Source organism: Cervus elaphus, chromosome 17 (assembly GCF_910594005.1).
Source record: "Cervus elaphus chromosome 17, mCerEla1.1, whole genome shotgun sequence".
In the NCBI taxonomy this organism is placed as follows: Eukaryota; Metazoa; Chordata; class Mammalia; order Artiodactyla; family Cervidae; genus Cervus; species Cervus elaphus.
Genome location: NC_057831.1, coordinates 7,770,696 through 7,789,073, shown reverse-complemented (window position 1 = coordinate 7,789,073; position 18,378 = coordinate 7,770,696). Strand labels below are relative to the sequence as shown.

At 40.9% G+C, this 18,378-nt stretch overlaps 1 long non-coding RNA gene across 1 annotated transcript in view; it reads left to right on the top strand.

The window, feature by feature from the left end:
• Positions 1–2,293: 2,293 nt before the first annotated feature.
• LOC122673619 overlaps positions 2,294–18,378 on the top strand; it is a 76,575-nt gene continuing 60,490 nt past the window's right edge. The window contains exon 1 of the long non-coding RNA XR_006334752.1: positions 2,294–2,402. This is a non-coding gene — a long non-coding RNA (uncharacterized LOC122673619). The remainder of the gene's footprint in view (positions 2,403–18,378) is intronic.

Here is an 18,378-nt window from a genome sequence, read left to right as displayed (position 1 = left end):
TTACATATCTGAGGTTATTGATATTTCTCCCGGCAATCTTGATTCCAGCTTGTGCTTCTTCCAGCCCAGCGTTTCTCATGAACTTGTCAGTATGGTTTTATCTCCTTTCTCCTGCTCATTTTTATGAAGATATTTTGGTGAGACAAGTGTTTGTAATTGAAACAAACAAACAAAAAGTTAAATTGGCCCTGTAAGAGAATTGTTCTGTATATCCATATCTACCTTCACTTTTGGGGCTTCCCAGTTGGTGCAAGTGGTAAAGAACCTGCCTGCCAGTGCAGGAGACTTAAGAGACACGGGTTTGATCCCTGGGTCGGGAAGATCCTCTGAAGGAAGAAATAGCAACCCACCCCAGTATTATTGCCTGGAGAATCCCATGGACAGAGGAGCCTAGTGGGCTACAGTCCATGGCGTCTCACAGAGTCAGACACGACAGAAGCAACATAGCACCTTCATTTTTGGTGCAAGAGAGGTTGCTTATAGAGTTCAGATACGTCAGTGATGTTCATTATAGAAGTCACTCATCAGTTGGAATAGAAAGGGAAGTAGCTTTAAATCCAATTTAAAGGGAACTCCTTTAAATCCAATTCAGAACTGCACCAACTTATGAATAAAAATGCTTCTTGCAGAAACTATCATGTCCATAAGTGTTTTTCTGAAGGCTTTTGTATGGTGATTTTGGTTGTTATCTCAAAATCAGTTGCTATATTTTATCAAGTAACTGCCACAGGCTCCTGTCTAAGTATAGCATTTTGGGTTACTGTATTACCAATAAGCAAGAATTAAAAAGAAAACTCAACAACAAACTAGCCATCGGTCAAAAGTTTGTCATTAGTCTCCTCTTTGAAGGGGCAGCAAATGAGTTGCAGATGGACTGCTATTTACATACAGTTCCTCAGTGTACCCTGAGGGCTTGGCGGATGTTTCCTGCAGTGTCATCACCATGCAGTATTTAAAATTTACACTTAAAAGAGCCCTTGCTTAAGAGAGAATAGGCAAAAAGTGAATTATTCCTAGGTGGGCGGTCCGCAGAGTTGCAGGACTGTGGGTGGTGTGTTACACTTTTCTCTGGGCCAAGGTCATCGATCGTTGTTGTAAAGGGTGGATGCAGAGGAAGGAAAAGGTCTGTGCATTTATGTTCAGGAGTGTTGCTGGGCAGCCAGACTGGTTCGCTTTCTTTTTCTCCTTCTCCTCCCCAGAGCCCTGTCCTGCTATTGATACTCGGAGAATGAATCTTTAGATGGGGTCCACCATCTTCCCATTTCATTGGACTTGGTCCCCATGTCACTTCCTTAGAGACAGTTTTCCTGACCATCCTCTCCAAGCAAGTTCCCCTGACTGCTCTTGTTTTTTTCCCTTAAATATTTGCTTATTTGGCTGCACTGGGTATTAGTTGCATCGCACAGGATCTTTGCTCTTTGCTGTCACTTGCGGGATCTCTCAGTTGTGGCAAGTGAACTCTTACTTGCAGCATATGGAATCTACTATAGTTCCCTGACTAGGGATCGAACCTGGGCCATCTGCACTGGGAGTATGGAATTTTAGCCATTGGACCACCAGAGAAGTCCCTCCCTAACTGCTCTTTACTGTCACACTCAGTCATTTTCTTCGTATCATCTACCACAGGTTTTGTTCATGTGTTCTCAAAAAAAAGATCTGTCACCCATTTTGGGCTATAACCTCCAGAGTTTACGTATTTGTCTCATCACTCTTCTTCCACAATAGAATATTGAAAAGAGAAGGCACTTGATAGAAGTAAGGGTTTTATAGAACTAACATCCCTTAGGTTAGAACTAACAAGACCCTTAGGTCTTTATTTGCCTTATTAATGTTGTTCGTTGATAACTTCTCAAAACTGATGAAATTTAACAATAATACCATGTTACTTTAGTGGGAAAAATTCTTTTCTCAGCGTCTTCTTTTTTTTTTTTTTTAACAGCTAGCATAGAGTTCCTTTAGGAAAGAAAAATTTTCCTCTAGAAAGATGGCTATGTAGTCCACTATGGGGGGGTGGAAACATCAGGGCATGGTTTACGATAGTAAAGTGAAACAAATCGCTGGATAAAATACTTTACATAAGATGTTAATAGTAATCTGAAGTTGGAGAAGGCAGTCATGCAACATGGTGCAAATCAGGTCTCTTTAAAAAAGTGTTTAACAAGTTAAGGAGGTGTAATAGTTTCTTGTTGCAGGACTGCTGAAGTCTTTAGAGAACACAGTTGTCTAATATCTGGTGTTAAGACACTTGTTCTGACATAAATCACTTTTATAGCTTCAAACTTTGGAAGAGTCAGCTGCACTCACACACTTTGGGGAGAAGCTTGGGAAGCCCAGTGAAAGGGGGCTGTATCCGTGTGTGATTACCGTGGGACTGGGAGCTGCAGCAGCTCCAGAAGTGACAGGTGGGTATAACTGAAGTCTCAGTGGCCTCATCTATCGCTTTAAGTTGTACCTTAAGTTCACATCTTGAAAACATTCTTGACTGGTTACTTTGGGGCTTCCAGAAATATCTATCTTGCATTGAATGCTGCAGAAAGTTTCAGACGCATAATGCATACATAGAATGTAATCACTGGTTAAAAATAAAGTGTTTGGTATTTTTAGTGACATGTTAAAAAAAAGCAAATGTGTGAGTATTTCTGATTTCTGTTTTTAATGGTGGGAAATCTTGTGTTTTCTATTTCAACTATCTGTTTCTAGTTACCACAGTCAGTTTCCCAGGGGAAGGCTCAGGACTCTGTGCATCCTGTGAGGGAAACTGGCTTCGGCCGGGGTGGGAGGAGAAGGTGAAGCCGTGAGAAGCTGAGCTGGGTCCCTCCTGTAGCCGGTCTTCTGCTCAGGATTCCTGGAGGAAGGGGGCTCCTAGGTGATTCCGGGGGCTCTCTTTTGGGACCTTAATCTCTGGAGTATTGTTTCTTTATTTTTGTTATCATTGAGAGTGTGACTCAGATCTGTACCTTTTTCAAAGCCAGTCAAGTTCGGGGAGACACCTGCTAAGTACAGTATCCACACACCTGAAGGCAATTACTTTCACTATGCCAGACATGCAATTAAGGAGTGAATGTTGTGTGAATCATTAGTCTTCCTTCCTTGAGATGTAAAAATGAGCAGTGACAACTCAAACTCTTTAACCTTTTTGGTTTAAAAATTATAGGATGTTAATACATTGTTAAAATATTTAAATCCATAAATTACCAGTTACTGCCAAACCACAAGTGAAATTATGCTCTTGCTTATACAAAATGAATCTGATTGTACTTTTAGAGTTTTGTGGGCTTGATGACTTGCTCTCTTAAACCTTAGAGGGAAGAAAATTCCACTCTACAGTTTTGCAGAAAGTCTTGTTCTTTGAGATGCCTTTGGTACATGGCTGGGATATAGATTCAGGGAGACCTTTCCAAATGGATTTAGAGCAGGTTCATATCTGGTTCTTCAGCTGAGCTTATATCTTTTTGTAGCTTCTCTTAAATTACCCAGTATTGCTTTGGTTGCCCCATGTCCTAAAATGTGTTTATGCACCAGAGTCATTTCTGCTCAGTTGACCTTCAAAAAAAAAAAAGTACAGGAAGGTAGCAATGTTAGAGGTAAAGAACACAGGCTTCATGCTTTGGAATCAGACACAGTTGCCTTATTATGTTGCTTAATAGCTATGAAGATCACTTTGCATAACAGGAGAAACTTATATTTAGGATGACTTCTACATTAGCCCCTGTGGCTTAAATGGCAATTATGGATACATTTTGGAAGTTGAATAGTTACAGTAGGCAATTTAGCTTTTAGGATATTAGTTTACTACTCTTTCTTTATCTGCAGCTCTGTCTACAATGGCAACCCACTCCAGTGTTCTTGGCTGGAGAATCCCAGGGGCGGGGGAGCCTGGTGGGCTGCCATCTATGGGGTTGCAGAGAGTCGGACACGACTGAAGCGACTTAGCAGCAGCAGCAGCAGCTGTCTACATAAAACATCTTTCTCTTTCTAGTTTATTTGCCTAGATCATCTCTCATTCCTTCAAGCTGCATTTTAACATGCTGGTTTGCAAGGAGCTTTTCCTGACTTTCTGGTCTCTACTATATGCCTGTTTTATCATGCCCAGTTTCATGCCCTAACATATGGTGCTGCAATTGTTTCTTGACGTGCAACTTCCTCCAGTTATCTCTGAACTTGTGAGCACAGAGATTATTATTATCATTTTATTTTTATCATTGCATCCTCCATGTCAATCACAGGCATCATTCTGGTCTTCTGGTACAGAGTCAGCTCTTGATAAGTATTGATTTAATAAAATTACTTATTGGTTCTTCAGGTAGCATTTACATCTCCAAGGGGAATAATCACCCTTTATTTAAGCAACTTACCAGTGCAAATCACATCTTTACTTCCAGCTTTATGATATGCTTTTAATAGAGGAATTATGAATGTTAGATAAGAAAGAGGATTTGGAATTCATGTAATTCAGTAAAGGAATTTTACATAGAAAGAGACCAAAGTCCAGAGAAATCAATCAATTTATCTGACATCATAGAGCTTGTTAATGGCAGAACCAGTATTTTAGAGAGGGAGGCAGTGTTCAAAGGTGAATGCTTATGGCTTTGAGGTCACACCTGTGTTGAACTCTGTTTTAGCTCCTTTACATTGTTGGCACTGTTGGCATTGGCTAAGATACTGACTTGCAAACCTTGGTTTCTTCACCTCTGATTTGAAGAGGGTGTTTAGGAAAGAGAGTGAGGACAGAAAACTTCTTATGGGGATTATATGAGTTAACATATGAGAATGTGTTGCACAAATTGTGTAGAACTATATAGTAATAGCCATGACTACTTAGACTTAGGATTCTTTAACAATCATTGATGCTGCCTCTGACTCTGAGGGAAACACTTCAAGTCTTTGAACTACTGTTTAGTTCCCAGTAAATAGGTGTGAAGAGCCTTTCTTGTTTTAATAAAGACCTTTGCTGTTAAGTTAGAAGTGCTCCTTACAAACACCTAATAAGGAAACAGCTACCAGTTTAACTTGTATCGAGTCTCTCTCTCCTTCCCATCAGTTTAATTTTCTGACCTCCACATTGTTAAATAGTATGTGCTGTCTCGATTCTGACCTGTAAATAACAAGCTGTCATTTATGAATTCCTTCCTAAATTAAGGATAATTACAAATACTCATTTTCTTGTGTTTACTGTTTACAAGTAACTGGAACATAGATTATTTTTGGACTATTACTTTGCCATACTAAAATAAAGCTGACATTTGATTATCATGCTAAGCTATTCTGAACACCGCTTAGCCATCAGACCTCTCATGCGTGGGAGCTGTGCTAATACATAAATATTGAGGACTGGCATTCCAAGTTAAGGCTCATATTTGCTCCGTGGCAGATGTGATAATAAGGGGAGGAAAAAAGGAAGGCATAAATGGAGTGGAGAGTCTGGCCTGAGGCAAAGCTGTAAAGCAGGTCAGGTTAATCTTCACATGTTTCTCAGCTGTCTTTACCCTTCTATCCCTTGAACACCCTCTCTGAAGAATTTTTTCTCCTAGATTCCTGTAGCCACGCTGCCCTGGTTACTCAAAGCTTGTTACAGCTCTTTATAAAAGCAGCTGGTTCTTTTCTGCCTGGCAAATGGAAGACTGCTCCCCCTCTGCGCTGGGCTCACCTTCACTTTTCAGGCAAGGTATTGATTGTAACAGTGTTCTTTCTGCGTACATGCTGCTACTTTTGCTATCAAGTACAAAGCAAAGCAGAAGTATTAACAGTTCAGAACTCTTCTGGTCCTTTACTCCCCAGAAGGTTCAGGATTGTTTTTTAATTAATGTATCTAATGTTATGGAAACTCTAGAGAATATAAATCTGCTTCCTTTTAGTTGATACTTTTCGTTTTAATTCTTTACTACAGAGGCAAAAATTTAGCCTAATCTTTCTGCCAATTGATGAAAGTGTGAAAGTGTGAGTTGCTCAGTCGTGACCAACTCTGTGTGACCCCATGAACTGTAGCCCGCCAGGCTTCTCTGTCCATGGGATTCTCCAGGGAAGAATACTGGAGTGGGTTGCCATTTCCTCCCACAGGGGATCTTCTCAACTCAGGGATGGAACCTGTCTCCCGCATTGCAGGCAGATTTTGTACAGCCTGAGCCACTAGGGAAGCCGATTAATGTATCTGATGTTAAGGAAACTCACGAGAATATAAAGCTGCTTCCTTTTAGTTGATACTTTAGTTTTTAATTCGTTACTCCAGAGGCAAAAAATTAAGCCTAATCTCTCTGCCAATTGATGAATGTTCATTTATTTGCAGGAGGAGGTGGCTACAGTCTTTCATAAGGCTTCTTAGCTCATTTTTAAATATCAACTTGTTTTTCCTTAGCCAGTAAGGAATAAGTGGCTAGCAGTTCCTTAGCTAGCCTGTTTCTTTCCTTTTGGAGGGTTTCCTCAATGTGTTTCTAGTAATACAATGGCTAGAGACACATTTATTTTTGAAGCCCTTGCCCTTGAATTATTTGTGCAAGAAGCTGATGTTTCTCTTTCACTTTTGCTGACTCTCTGTGTGTCCTTATCTCTTTTTTGCCTTCTCCATTGCTTTCTTTTCCTACTGAATCTTCTTTTTGTTTATTTTTAGTCATTCTCAGAGAGCCAAGCAAAATTTCCCTTAAATAATTTTCTTCACATGTACTTTTTTGTTCTTTCTGTTCATTGTTAATTATACTTTCATAAAAGCAATGCAACTCTATTGAATAAATAAATTAAAAATATATGAACATTAAAAAAGTTTCTAAGAAAAATCTTAATGTCTCCTATTGACTTCCTATTATAACTCCCTAAGATAAACTCTGTTGACTGTTTCTTGTGTGTCCTGCCAGACCTTTATTATATCAATCAAGTAATACATACTGAATCCAAATTTCAAATAAAAACCTCTGGTTATGAAAATATCTCACTTGAACTTTTGTACCTCAGTTTAACTTCTTCATGGAGCTCCCATTGTCCTGCTTATCCCTGAGTTCTGGGAGGCTGAATAGTGTTAAGGGCATTTCATCTGGATCACAGTCATCTTTCTATACTGGTCCCTACCTTTTCATTCTTTTTATTTCTTTGGTTATCAGCATGGCTCTATCTGGTCATTTCTTCTCATAAAATGTTTGCCTTATACTTGGGCTTTTGCATTGAATACAAAAAGCCAAAAAATTGACATTTTTTTATTCCTGTAGATTCTTCTGCATTATCCTCTTCTGGAGACATAGAACACTCCAGCTGCTGCCTAAAGGGGGATAAATGTCAGAGAGTAAAAGCAAATATAAGAAAAAAATATTACCTAATAAGTGTAAATATGTTCACTGACCATTCAATGGGAATTTTCCTGATGCTTTCTCAGTATATTGAGAAAGATTAGGATAATAAACCATGATGTAATGGCACATTCCACTAGCCTGTGGACCTCCCTCTCAGCATCCAGTCCACATAAGCAAAATGCCGAAATTCACCGGAGAATTTATTGAAGAAAGGAAATTTATAAGAATAACAAGTACTTTGGCTTCTGTAGGGAAAATATATTTGTTCTCTGGAGTCTTTCAAGATGTTTTCTTTGTTTTTTTGTCTTTGGCTTTCTATACTTTGAGTATGTTGTGCCTGGGAGGAGATTTTTTTTTTTTTAGTATTTATTCTGCTTGGTGTTCTCTGAGCTTCATGTGTGTGTTCTTTAGTGTATGCCATTAGTTTGGGAACATTCTCAGCCATTATTACTTCAAATATTTCTTGTTTCTTTTCATGTAAGTATCATGTACAGGCCTTCATATCATGCACAATTTACATCTCTTGTTAATTATCACATAGTTCCTGGATATACTATTCTGTTTCTTTTTCCATTAATTTTTATGTTTGCATTTCTGTTTGGGAAGCTTCTGTTGACATGTCTTTTATGAGACTGGTTCTATCACTATTCTACTAATGAGCAAAGACATTCTTTTGTCGTTGTTCATCTTCAGTCCCTCAGTTGTGTCCAACTCTGTGACCCCATGGACTGTAGCACTCCAGGCTTCCCTGTCTTTCACCATCCCCCGGAGTTTACTTAAACTCACATGCATTGAGTCAGTGATGCCATCCAACCATCTCATCCTCTGTCGTCCCCTTCTCCTCCTGCTTTCAGTCTTGCCCAGCATCAGGGTCTTTTCCAATGACTTGGCTCTTCATATCGGGTAGCCAAAATATTGGAGTATTAGCTTCAACATCAGTACTTCCAGTAAATATTCAGGGTTGATTTCCTTTAGGATTGACTGGTTTGATCTCCTTGTTGTCCAAGGGACTCTCAAGAGTTTTCTCCAACACCACAGTTCAAAAGCATCAGTTCTTCAGCACTCAGCCTGCTCTAATAATTACAAAATAGCTGATCCTTATTCTGATGCCTGCTGAGTCTCTTCAGACTGTTTTCTCTTGCCTTAGCATTCCTTGTAATTTTTTGTTGAAAACTGGACATGGTCTAGCAAGTATTAGGATCTAACGGGTAACTAGGCGTTTAGTGTTAGGTTTTGTGTTAATCTGGCTAGGTGCTGACTGTGTTTAATTTTTCTTAGCTCTAAGTGCCAGAGGTTTCAGTTCCCTTTAGTTTCTTTGTCCTTCACCCCCCACCTAGTTCTCTTTGGATTTCCCCAAGAATTCCTTTTTAAATGTAGTCTGTGTCCTGCAACTCTCTCGGTTGTAATTCCGTTTTATTGTACTGAAATCCTGTTGATGCACTGACAGGTTTTGGAGAGGGGCAGCGGTTACGCTTGTGGCTCAGCTGGTGAAGAATCGGCCTGCAACGCAGTAGACCTGGGTTTGATGCCTGGTTTGGGAAGACCCCCTGAAGAAGGGAAAAGCTACCCTCTCCAGTACTCTGGCCTGGAGAATTCCATGGACTGTATGTATAGTCCAGTTCATTTTAGTTCAGTCACTCAGTTGTATCTGACTCTTTGTGACCTTATGGACTTCAGCACGCCAGGCCTCCCTGTCCATTACCAACCCCGGAGTTTACTCAAACTCATGTCCATTGAGTCGGTGATGCCATCCAACCATCTCATCCTCTGTCGTCCCCTTCTCCTCCTGCCTTCAATCTTTCCCAGCATCAGGGTCTTTTCAAATGAGTCAGCTCTTCGCATCAGGTGGCCAAAGTGTTGGAGTTTCAGTTTTAGCATCAGTCCTTCCAGTGAATGTTGAGGACTGATTTCCTTGAGGATGGACTAGTTGGATCTCCTTGCATTCCAAGGGACTCTCAAGAGTCTTCTCCAATACAACAGGTCGACAACATTTCTTCTGTGCTCAGCTTTCTTTATAGTCCGACTCTCACAGCCATACACAACTACTGGAAAAACCATATCTTTGACTACCTGGACCTTTGTCAGCAAAGTAATGTCTCTGCTTTGTAATATGCCATCTAGATTTGTCATAGCTTTTCTCCCAAGGAGGAAGTGTCTTTTAATTTCATGACTGCAGTCACCATCTGCAGTGATTTTGGAGCCCAAGAAAATAAATTCTGTCACTGTTTCCCTTGTTTCCCCACCTGTTTGCCACGAAGTGATGGGACTGGATGCCATGATCTTTGTTTTCTGAATGTTGACTTTTAAGCCAACTTTTTCACTCTCCTCTTTCACTTTCGTCCAGAGGCTCTTTAGTTCTTCACTTTCTGCCCTAAGGGTGGTGTCATCTGCGTATCTGAGTTATTGGTATTCCTCCCCGCAATCTTGGTTCCAGCTTATGCTGCATCCAGCCTGGCACTTCTCATGATATACTCTGCATATAATTTAAATAGGCAGGGTGACACTATGCAACCTTAACGCACTCCTTTCCTGATTTGGAACCAGTCTATTGTTCCATGTCTGGTTCTAACTGTTGGTTCTTGACCAGAATACAGATTTCTCAGGAGGCAAGTCAAGTGGTCTGGAATTCCCATCTCCTGAAGAATGTTCCACAGTTTGTTTTGATCCACAGAGTCAAAGGCTTTGGCATAGTCAATAAAGCAGAAGTAGGTGTTTTTCTGGAACTCTCTTGCTTTTTTGATGCTCCAGAGGATGTTGGCAATTTGATCTCTAGTTCCTCTGTCATTTCTAAATCCAGCTTGAACCTCTGGAAGTTCACGGTTCATGTACTGTTGAAGCCTGGCTTGGAGAATTTTGATCATTCCTTTGCTCGTGTGTGAGATAAGTGCAATTTTGCAGTAGTTTGAACATTCTTTGACATTGTCTTTCTTTGGGATTGGAATGAAAACTCACCTTTTCCAGTCTTGTAGCCACTGCTGAGTTTTCCAAGTTTGCTGGCATATTGAGCACAGCACTTTCACAGCATCATCTTTTAAGTTTTGAAATAGCTCAACTGGAATTCCATCACCTCCACCAGCTTTGTGCATAGTGATGCTTCTTAAGGCCCACTTCACTTCACATTCCAGGATGTCTGGCTCTAGGTGAGTGACCACATCATCATGGTTATCTGGGTCATGAAGATCTCTTTTGTATAGTTCTTCTGTGTATTCTTGCCACCTCTTCTTAATATCTTCTGCTTCTGTTAGGTCCATACCATTTCTGTCCTTTATCAAACCCATCTTTGCCTGAAATGTTCCCTTGGTACCTCTAATTTTCTTGAAGAGATCTCTAGTCTTTCCCAGTCTATTGTTTCCTATTTGTCTGCATTGATCACTGAGGAAGGATTTCTTATCTCTCCTTGCTATTCTTTGGAACTCTGCATTCAGCTAGGTACATCTTTCCTTTTCTCCTTTGCCTTTCACTTCTCTTCTTTTATCAGCTATTTGTAAGGCCTCCTCAGACAACCTTTTGTCTTTCTGCATTTCTTTTTCTTGAGTATAGTCATAATCACTGCCTGCTAAACAGTGTCCCAAACCTCAGTCCATAGTTCTTCAGGCATTCAGTTCTATTAGATATAATCCCTTAAATCTATTTTCACTTCCACTGTATAATCGTAAGGGATTTTATTTAGGTCATACCTGGATGGTCTAGTGATTTTCCCTGCTTTCTTCAATTTAAATATGAAGTTAAGACTGGGTGCTGACTGTGGCTCAGATCATGAACTCCTTATTGCCTAGTCTCTTAGCAACTTTCAAATATGAATACAATATTGTTAACTATAGTCAACATGCTGTACATTGCATCCCCATGACTTATTTCTTTTGCAACTGGAATTTGTGCCTTTTGACTCCCTCCACCCAGTTTTGCCCCCCTCACAAACCCTGTCTCTGGCAACTGCCATCTGTTTTTCTGTTCATTTATTTTGGCCACATCGAGTGACATGTGGAACTTCCCCAACCAGGGATGAAGCTGTCCCTCTTGCAGTGAAAGTGATGATTCTTAACCACTGGGCCACTGGGGAAGTTCCAATCTATTTTTTTTTAATCTGGGACTCTTAAACTTTGATCCTGAAGCTTACCTCTGACATCTGGGGATCCCTGGTTATCTACTAATTTATTATAATTAAGCAATAAAATGTGCTGATGGGACTTCTGTTCATTTTGTAAGAAATTTGTCCACAGCATGGGCTTGGCTTAGGGTGTAGATGGTCAGGCAGGAAGGCTGGTATTAAATGAAACCTCTAAATTACAATTGACAGATTTAGCAAGTAAAAATATGGGACATGCAGTTGTTTGAATTTTAGTTTATATAGCCAATAAAAGAAAAAACCACAGGCCTAATACAGTATCACTTGTTCTGCCTTCACCATAAGTGTAATCTTTTTTTTTTAAAAATATTTGTTCATTTATTTGGCTGTGCTGAGCCCCCATTTCAGCACCCAGGGTCTTCAGCTGTGGTGTGTGTGACCCTTAGCTGCATCATGCAGACTCTCAGTTCTGGCGTGTAGGATCTAGTTCCCTGATCAGGGGTCGAATCTGGGGCTACTGCATTGGGAGCATGGGGTCTTAGTCAGTGGACCACCAGGGAAATCTCTAGAATTGTAACCTTAACCAGTTTGGAATTTTCTGGTCAACACTAATGTGATGATCTGTCACATGGGTGCTTTTCCATCTCAGAGGAAGAAGAGGCCATCTGCATGGTAAAACCCTGCTGGTTCTTTCCCCCTAATAATATGTCCTGGCCTAAAAATAACTCTTTCTTTTGTCTAGTAGCTCCTTTACCCTACCCTTCTTCATATAAAAACTTTAGATTTTGTACAACCCCTTTGAGTGTCCTTCTAGTTGCTAGATGGGATGCTGCTTGATCCATGAATTGTTGAATAAAGCCAATTAGATCTTCAAATTTACTGGGTTGAATTTTATTTTTTTAACACAATAAATGTATTTTTAGTGTAAGTATTTTTTTTACAACCCTACTCTGTCATTATGTGGAGGTATTTGCTTAGGATCAGTTCTTTGAGAGGAACCCTCTAATTCTTTGCATGGAAACAGAAATATAACTCTTGTATTTATGTGTCTACAAGGGGAGGAGGAGTAGAGTTGGGAGTTGATTTTTTTGTATATCCAAATTTTCAGATAGTTTGCTGATTTTTCAGTGCCGTGTCTCACTTTCACTTTCTGCAGTACCTCACATTCCCAAGTACCTTATGTCGCTGTGATTCTATGGCCTTGATAGGCTCCCATTGCAACTGAGTTCCTCTCAGCGCATCTTGTAGGCCAAAGCTTCTGAACCAGAGTGTCATGTGGATTGCAAAGATTTAGCAACATATTGATAATTTTACACTTCTTATCATGACAAAAACTTTAAAGCATTTTTTTTTTGCTATCCTTTAAAAAAATATAGGAGCTTCCTTGGTGTCTCATTGGTAAAGAATCTGCCTGCCAATGCAGGAGACGTGAGTTTGATCCCTGATCTGGGAAGATCCCACATCTGATCCCACATTCAGAGCAACAAAGCGTGTGTGCCACAATTACTGAGTCTGTGCTCTAGAGCTGAGGCTGCAATGAAGCCTGTGCGCCCTAGAGCCCATGCCCTGAAACAGGAGAAGCCCCTGCAATTAGCAGCCTGTGCACTGCAACAAAGAGTAGCCCTGGCCCCCCACAACTAGAGAAAAGCCTGCACATCAGCAAAGACCCAGCACAGCCAAAAAGAAGTAAATGTTTCTAAAACTTACAGCAATTACATTTTTGGTTTACATTTTTGGCTTCCCAGTTTCAGTAATTATTATTTTAATGCATAGGACTCTGTGCAGAGTACATATTCTCAGAGAGCAGAAGTATGTCCCAGTTTTTCTATTCTTTTGGGGTTTTTTTTGTCTTCAATGATATTCAGTGTTTTGAGTGTGAGCATAAAATATTTAATGCTTCAGGAGATCACTCTGGTTAGTGTGGTGTATCATGCAGAACCTCCTATAGACCAGGCTCAGCTTTTTCCTTCCTGAGTCAGCTGGCCCTGGAGAAATCCCTAGGAGTCTGTAAGTGGTATCACTGAGAGGAGAAGTAACAGTCCAGCAGGAACCGGCAGGGCCCACATGTTCCTACAGTCTGCTGCTGCTGCTGCTAACTCGCGTCAGTCATGTCCGAGTCTGTGTGACCCCATAGACGGCAGCCCACCAGGCTCCCCCGTCCCTGGGATTCTCCGGGCAAGAACACTGGAGTGGGTTGCCATTTCCTTCTCCAGTGCATGAAAGTGAAAAGTGGAAGTGAAGTCGTTTACTTGTGCCTTTAGTTTCTGCTAGTCCAATCTTGTACATGTCGTTTTCACATGCCAGCTTTATGGCTTCCTGGATTAGATAATACCCAGTTCTTGATGAACAGTCACATCTCCTGTTACTTGGTATCCCAGAGTTAAGTCTCAGCCTGCACCAAGGAGCCAAGTGGCAAGAGAACATCTGTTTTATAAACGGAGAGTGTTTATCCTCTTTAAGTGCGCTGGCATGTCTCCTAAATCCTAGAGGTTTGTCTGTAAATCTTCAATCAGGGCTTGCTGTTGGGTCCTTGCAACAGTTTGTTTGCTACAGATGTTTTGATCAACAGTCATTCTTCCAGATTCCCACTTCAATTGGTCGGTTATGAAATTGCTCATGCTGCAGAGTGGGTTAGCTGCAATATCTTATTGTATTCTGGCATCAACTTAAGATTGTCAACCTGGCAAATTATTTATTTAGTAAGTTGGTGGAGGAAGCATATAGAAAATCTCCCTGAAATGTTACATCTCTGCCTTAGTGATAAGCAAGCAAAATCCAGCACCTTGTCTTTCATTTGGAGGAGACAGTCATATACTGATATGTCGTGGACTCTGGACTCCCTAAAACTTCAGAGTTGGAAGGATGCTGACTTTCCTAGGAATAATCTCTCTATATGTCTAAAGTTCCTGTTTACACTCCTGCTAGCCAGATTCTGTCAGAATTATGTCATCAATATGTGGGATCAGCAAGATGGCCTTTGGAATGGTGTGATGATATGAGTGTTTGCAGACTAAACTGTGGCACAGAGCCAAGCATTGAGGAGAAACAACTATGATCCTAATCTCCTGCCCTTGCTGGCTGACGGAGAATACTTCTGTACCTCTGTGTGTGTGTGTGTGTGTGTGTGTGTGTGTGTGTGTGTGTGTGTGTAAAAGAGAGAGAGAGAGACTTGGAGTATACAGGGTACCAGGGGTCATATTGCTTTGTTCTAGTGAAGAATCTTCATGAAGATCAGCAACCATGGTTAGATTAACAACAGTCTTTTTTGATTTTTTCTAAGGAGTCAGTCTGTTATATACATGGGACAAATGGGCCAGTTAAATAGGAATGGAAGATTTACAATCTCAGTATTTTTCAAGTATTCAATGGAGGTAGTACTGTGAAATTTCCTCAGGAGTACAGAACTGATACTAACTTACTACTTTGGGAGAAAGGCTTTGTCCCTGAGACTTACACTTTGCTGTTTCTGTCATTATATCCTTTACTTCATAGTTCAGGATTCCAGTGTTATAACCCTGTCAGTTGCTGAGTATCCCTGTTCCAACTGAGCTTTCACAACTGAGGAAATGACCACAGGCATGTTCTCAGATGTACTAGGCCTATGCTGAGATGGAGTTGAGCCAAAGATCCAGTTATAAATCATCCCCTAAGTAAATCCTTTCTAACTTCTAGAAAACAGTGGCATCCTGGATCCGTGGGGGTTTATGTCATCTCAGAGGCACTATCCAGATGTTACTGGTAGGTATGTGTAGCTTCTTTCTTAGCACATTGTATCCCTGTGTGTTAGGGTTCTCCGGAGAAACAAAGGAACTCCATCCTGAATATCCATGATGATGAAGCTGAAGCTCCAATACTTTGACCACCTTATGCAGAGAGCTGGACTCATTTGAAAAGATGCTGGGAAGTTCAGTTCAGTTCAGTCCGTCAGTCATGTCCGACTCTTTGCGACCCCATGGACTGCAGCATGCCAGGCTTCCCTGTCCATCACCAACTCTTGGAGCTTACTCAAACTCATGTCCATCCCATCGGTGATGCCATCGAACCATCTCATCCTCTGTCATCCCTTTCTCCTCCCGCCTTCAATCTTTCCCAGAATCAGGGTCTTTTCAAATGAGTCGGTTCTTTACACCAGGTGGCCAAAGTATTGGAGTTTCAGCTTCAACATCAGTCCTTCCCAATAATATTGAGGACTGATTTCCTTTAGGATGGCCTGGTTGGATCTCCTTGCAGTCCAAGGGACTCTCAAGAGTCTTCTCCAACACCACAGTTCAAAAGCATCAATTCTTTGGCACTCAACTTTCTTTATAGTCCAGCTCTCACATCCATACATGACCACTGGAAAAACCGTAACTTTGGTTAGATGGACCATCATTGGCAAAGTAGTGTCTGTATTTTTTAATATGCTGTCTAGGTTGGTCAAAGCTTTTTTTCCAAGCTTTCTTCTTTCCAAGGAACAAGTTTCTTTTAATCTTATGGCTGCCGTCACCATCAGCAATGATTTTGGAGCCCCCCAAAATAAAATCTGTCACTGTTTCCATTGTTTCCCCATCTATTTGCCATGAAGTGATGGGACCGGATGCCATGCTCTTAGTTTTCTAAATGTTGAGCTTTAAGCCAACTTTTTCACTCTCTACTTTCACTTTCATCAAGAGGCTCTTTAGTTCTTCTTCACTTTCTGCCATGAGGGTGGTGTCATCTGCATATCTGAGGTTATTGATATTTCTCCTGACAATCTTGATTCCAGCTTGTGCTTCATCTAGCCTGGCATTTCTCATTATATACTCTGCATATAAGTTAAATAAGCAGGGTGACAGTATACAACCTTGATGTACTCCTTTCCTGATTTGGAACCAGTCTGTCATTCCATGTCCAGTTCTAACTGTTGCTTCTTGATCTGCATGCAGATTTCTCAGGAGGCAGGTCAGGTGGTCTGGTATTCCCATCTCTTTCAGAATGTTCTAAAACAACAGTTTGTTGTGACCCACACAGTCAAAGGCTTTCGCATAGTCAATAAAGCAGAAGTAGATGTTTTTCTGTAACTCTCTTGCTTTTTTGATGATCCAGCAGATGTTGACAATTTGATCTCTGGTTCCTCTGTCATTTCTAAATCCTGTCATTTCTAAATCTGGAAGTTCACGGTTCACGTACTGTTGAAGCCTGGCTTGGAGAATTTTGAGCATTCTTTTGCTCAAATGTGACATGGGTGTAATTTTGCAGTAGGTTGAACATTCTTTGATATTACCTTTCTTTGGGATTGGAATGAAAATTGACCTTTTCCAGTCCTGTGGCCACTGCTGAGTTTTCCAAATGTGCTGGCATATTGAGTGCAGCACTTTCACAGCATCATCTTTCAGGATTTGAAATAGCTCAACTGGAATTCCATCACCTCCACTAGCTTTGTTCGTAGTGATGCTGGGAAAGATTGAAGCAAAAAGAGAAGATGGTGGCAGAGGATAAGATGGTTAGATAGCATCACCGACTCAATGGACATGAATTTGAGAAAACTCTGGAAGATGGTGAAGGACAGGGGAGCCTGGCATGCTGTAGTCCATGGGGTCACAAAGAGTCAGACATGACTAAGTGACTGAACAATGACAGCAACTGCAAAAGAAACAGAACCAATAGGAGGTACAGAGATAGGTATATACAATGAGGTTTATTATGGGAATTGGCTCACATGGTTATGGGCCTGAGATACGCCACAGTCTGCCATCTGCAAGCTGGAGCGCCAGGGAAGTCAGTAGTATATCTCTGTGTCCAGCGATCCTGGCTAACGGCTTGAGAACCAATAATACACTGGCATTCAGTCCTGGAGTCTGAAAGCCTGAAAAACAAGAACTCCAGTGTCCAAGGGCAGGAGAAGATAGATGTCACAGCTCAAGAAGAAAGAGAATTAACCCTCTGTTGACGTTTTTGTTTCTGTTTGGTCTTTCAACAGACTGGATGATGCCAGCCCTCATTGGTTAGGGCAGATCTTTTTTACTCAGTCTGTATGATTCAAATGCTTAACTCTTCTGGAAATATCCTCACAGAAACACCTGGAAAAATAATATTTTATCAGCTATCTGGGGATTCCTTAGCCCAGTCATCTTTAGATGTAAAATTAAGCATCACATCCTAACAAATGGTCCTATTCCCTTGGGAGTAGGCTCCTAGGAATCTTCTAAGAACATTTATACTTGTGGAATTATTCCAGGAAAGTGAAAGTGAAGTCGCTCAGTCATGTCCGACTCTTTGCGGCTCCATGGATTATAGCCCATGGAATTTTCCAGGCAAGAGTACTGGAGTGGGTTGCCATTTCCTCCTCCAGGGGATCTTCCTGACCTAGGGATCAAACCCAGGTCTCCTGCATTGCAGGCAGAGGCTTTACCTCTGAGCCACCAGGGAAGCCCCATTATTCCAGGGTCCCTCCTGAAATATAGCTGGCCTCACCTTCATTCAGGGGCTGTGGTTGTGTTTGCTGACTCAGGCCTAAAATTGGATGAAAGACCTTAAGTCTTTTATGTTGACTGAAGTCAGGTCTCTGTTTGCCAGATATTGGTTTTGTATTAATGTCACATAAATCAAGCAGAACCTTACTAAAACTAGCCATTTATCTCAGTTCTTCACTCATTAGCCTATACCAAAGGTCCTTGGAGGTCAAACCATTTTGATAGTCACCCTGGCCCTACTGTCCATCATGTCATCTTGCCCGTCTTGCTTTTCCTGGTTAAGTGACATGCTTTATCAGCTCATTGAAATCAGAAAGACTAAATAGCAGCATCTTTTTATCTAGAAGGACAACTACTACAGAACTACAGACGTTTTTGGGGAAGATGGTGCTTCAGTCTTGACTGAATATTGTCTAAAGCAGTATATTTCTCAATAGTTTGGTATGGGCCTTATACTCTGAGCCATCTCAGGGGATTTAGTTAGGAGTTGATTATACTTAATTAGTCTATCTCTTCCAACATTTCTGTCTTCTTAATCTTTGGATTTCTTGCTGAACAGTGTCTCAAGGATATTTTTTGCACACCAAGTTCATTTAATGAAAGTGTG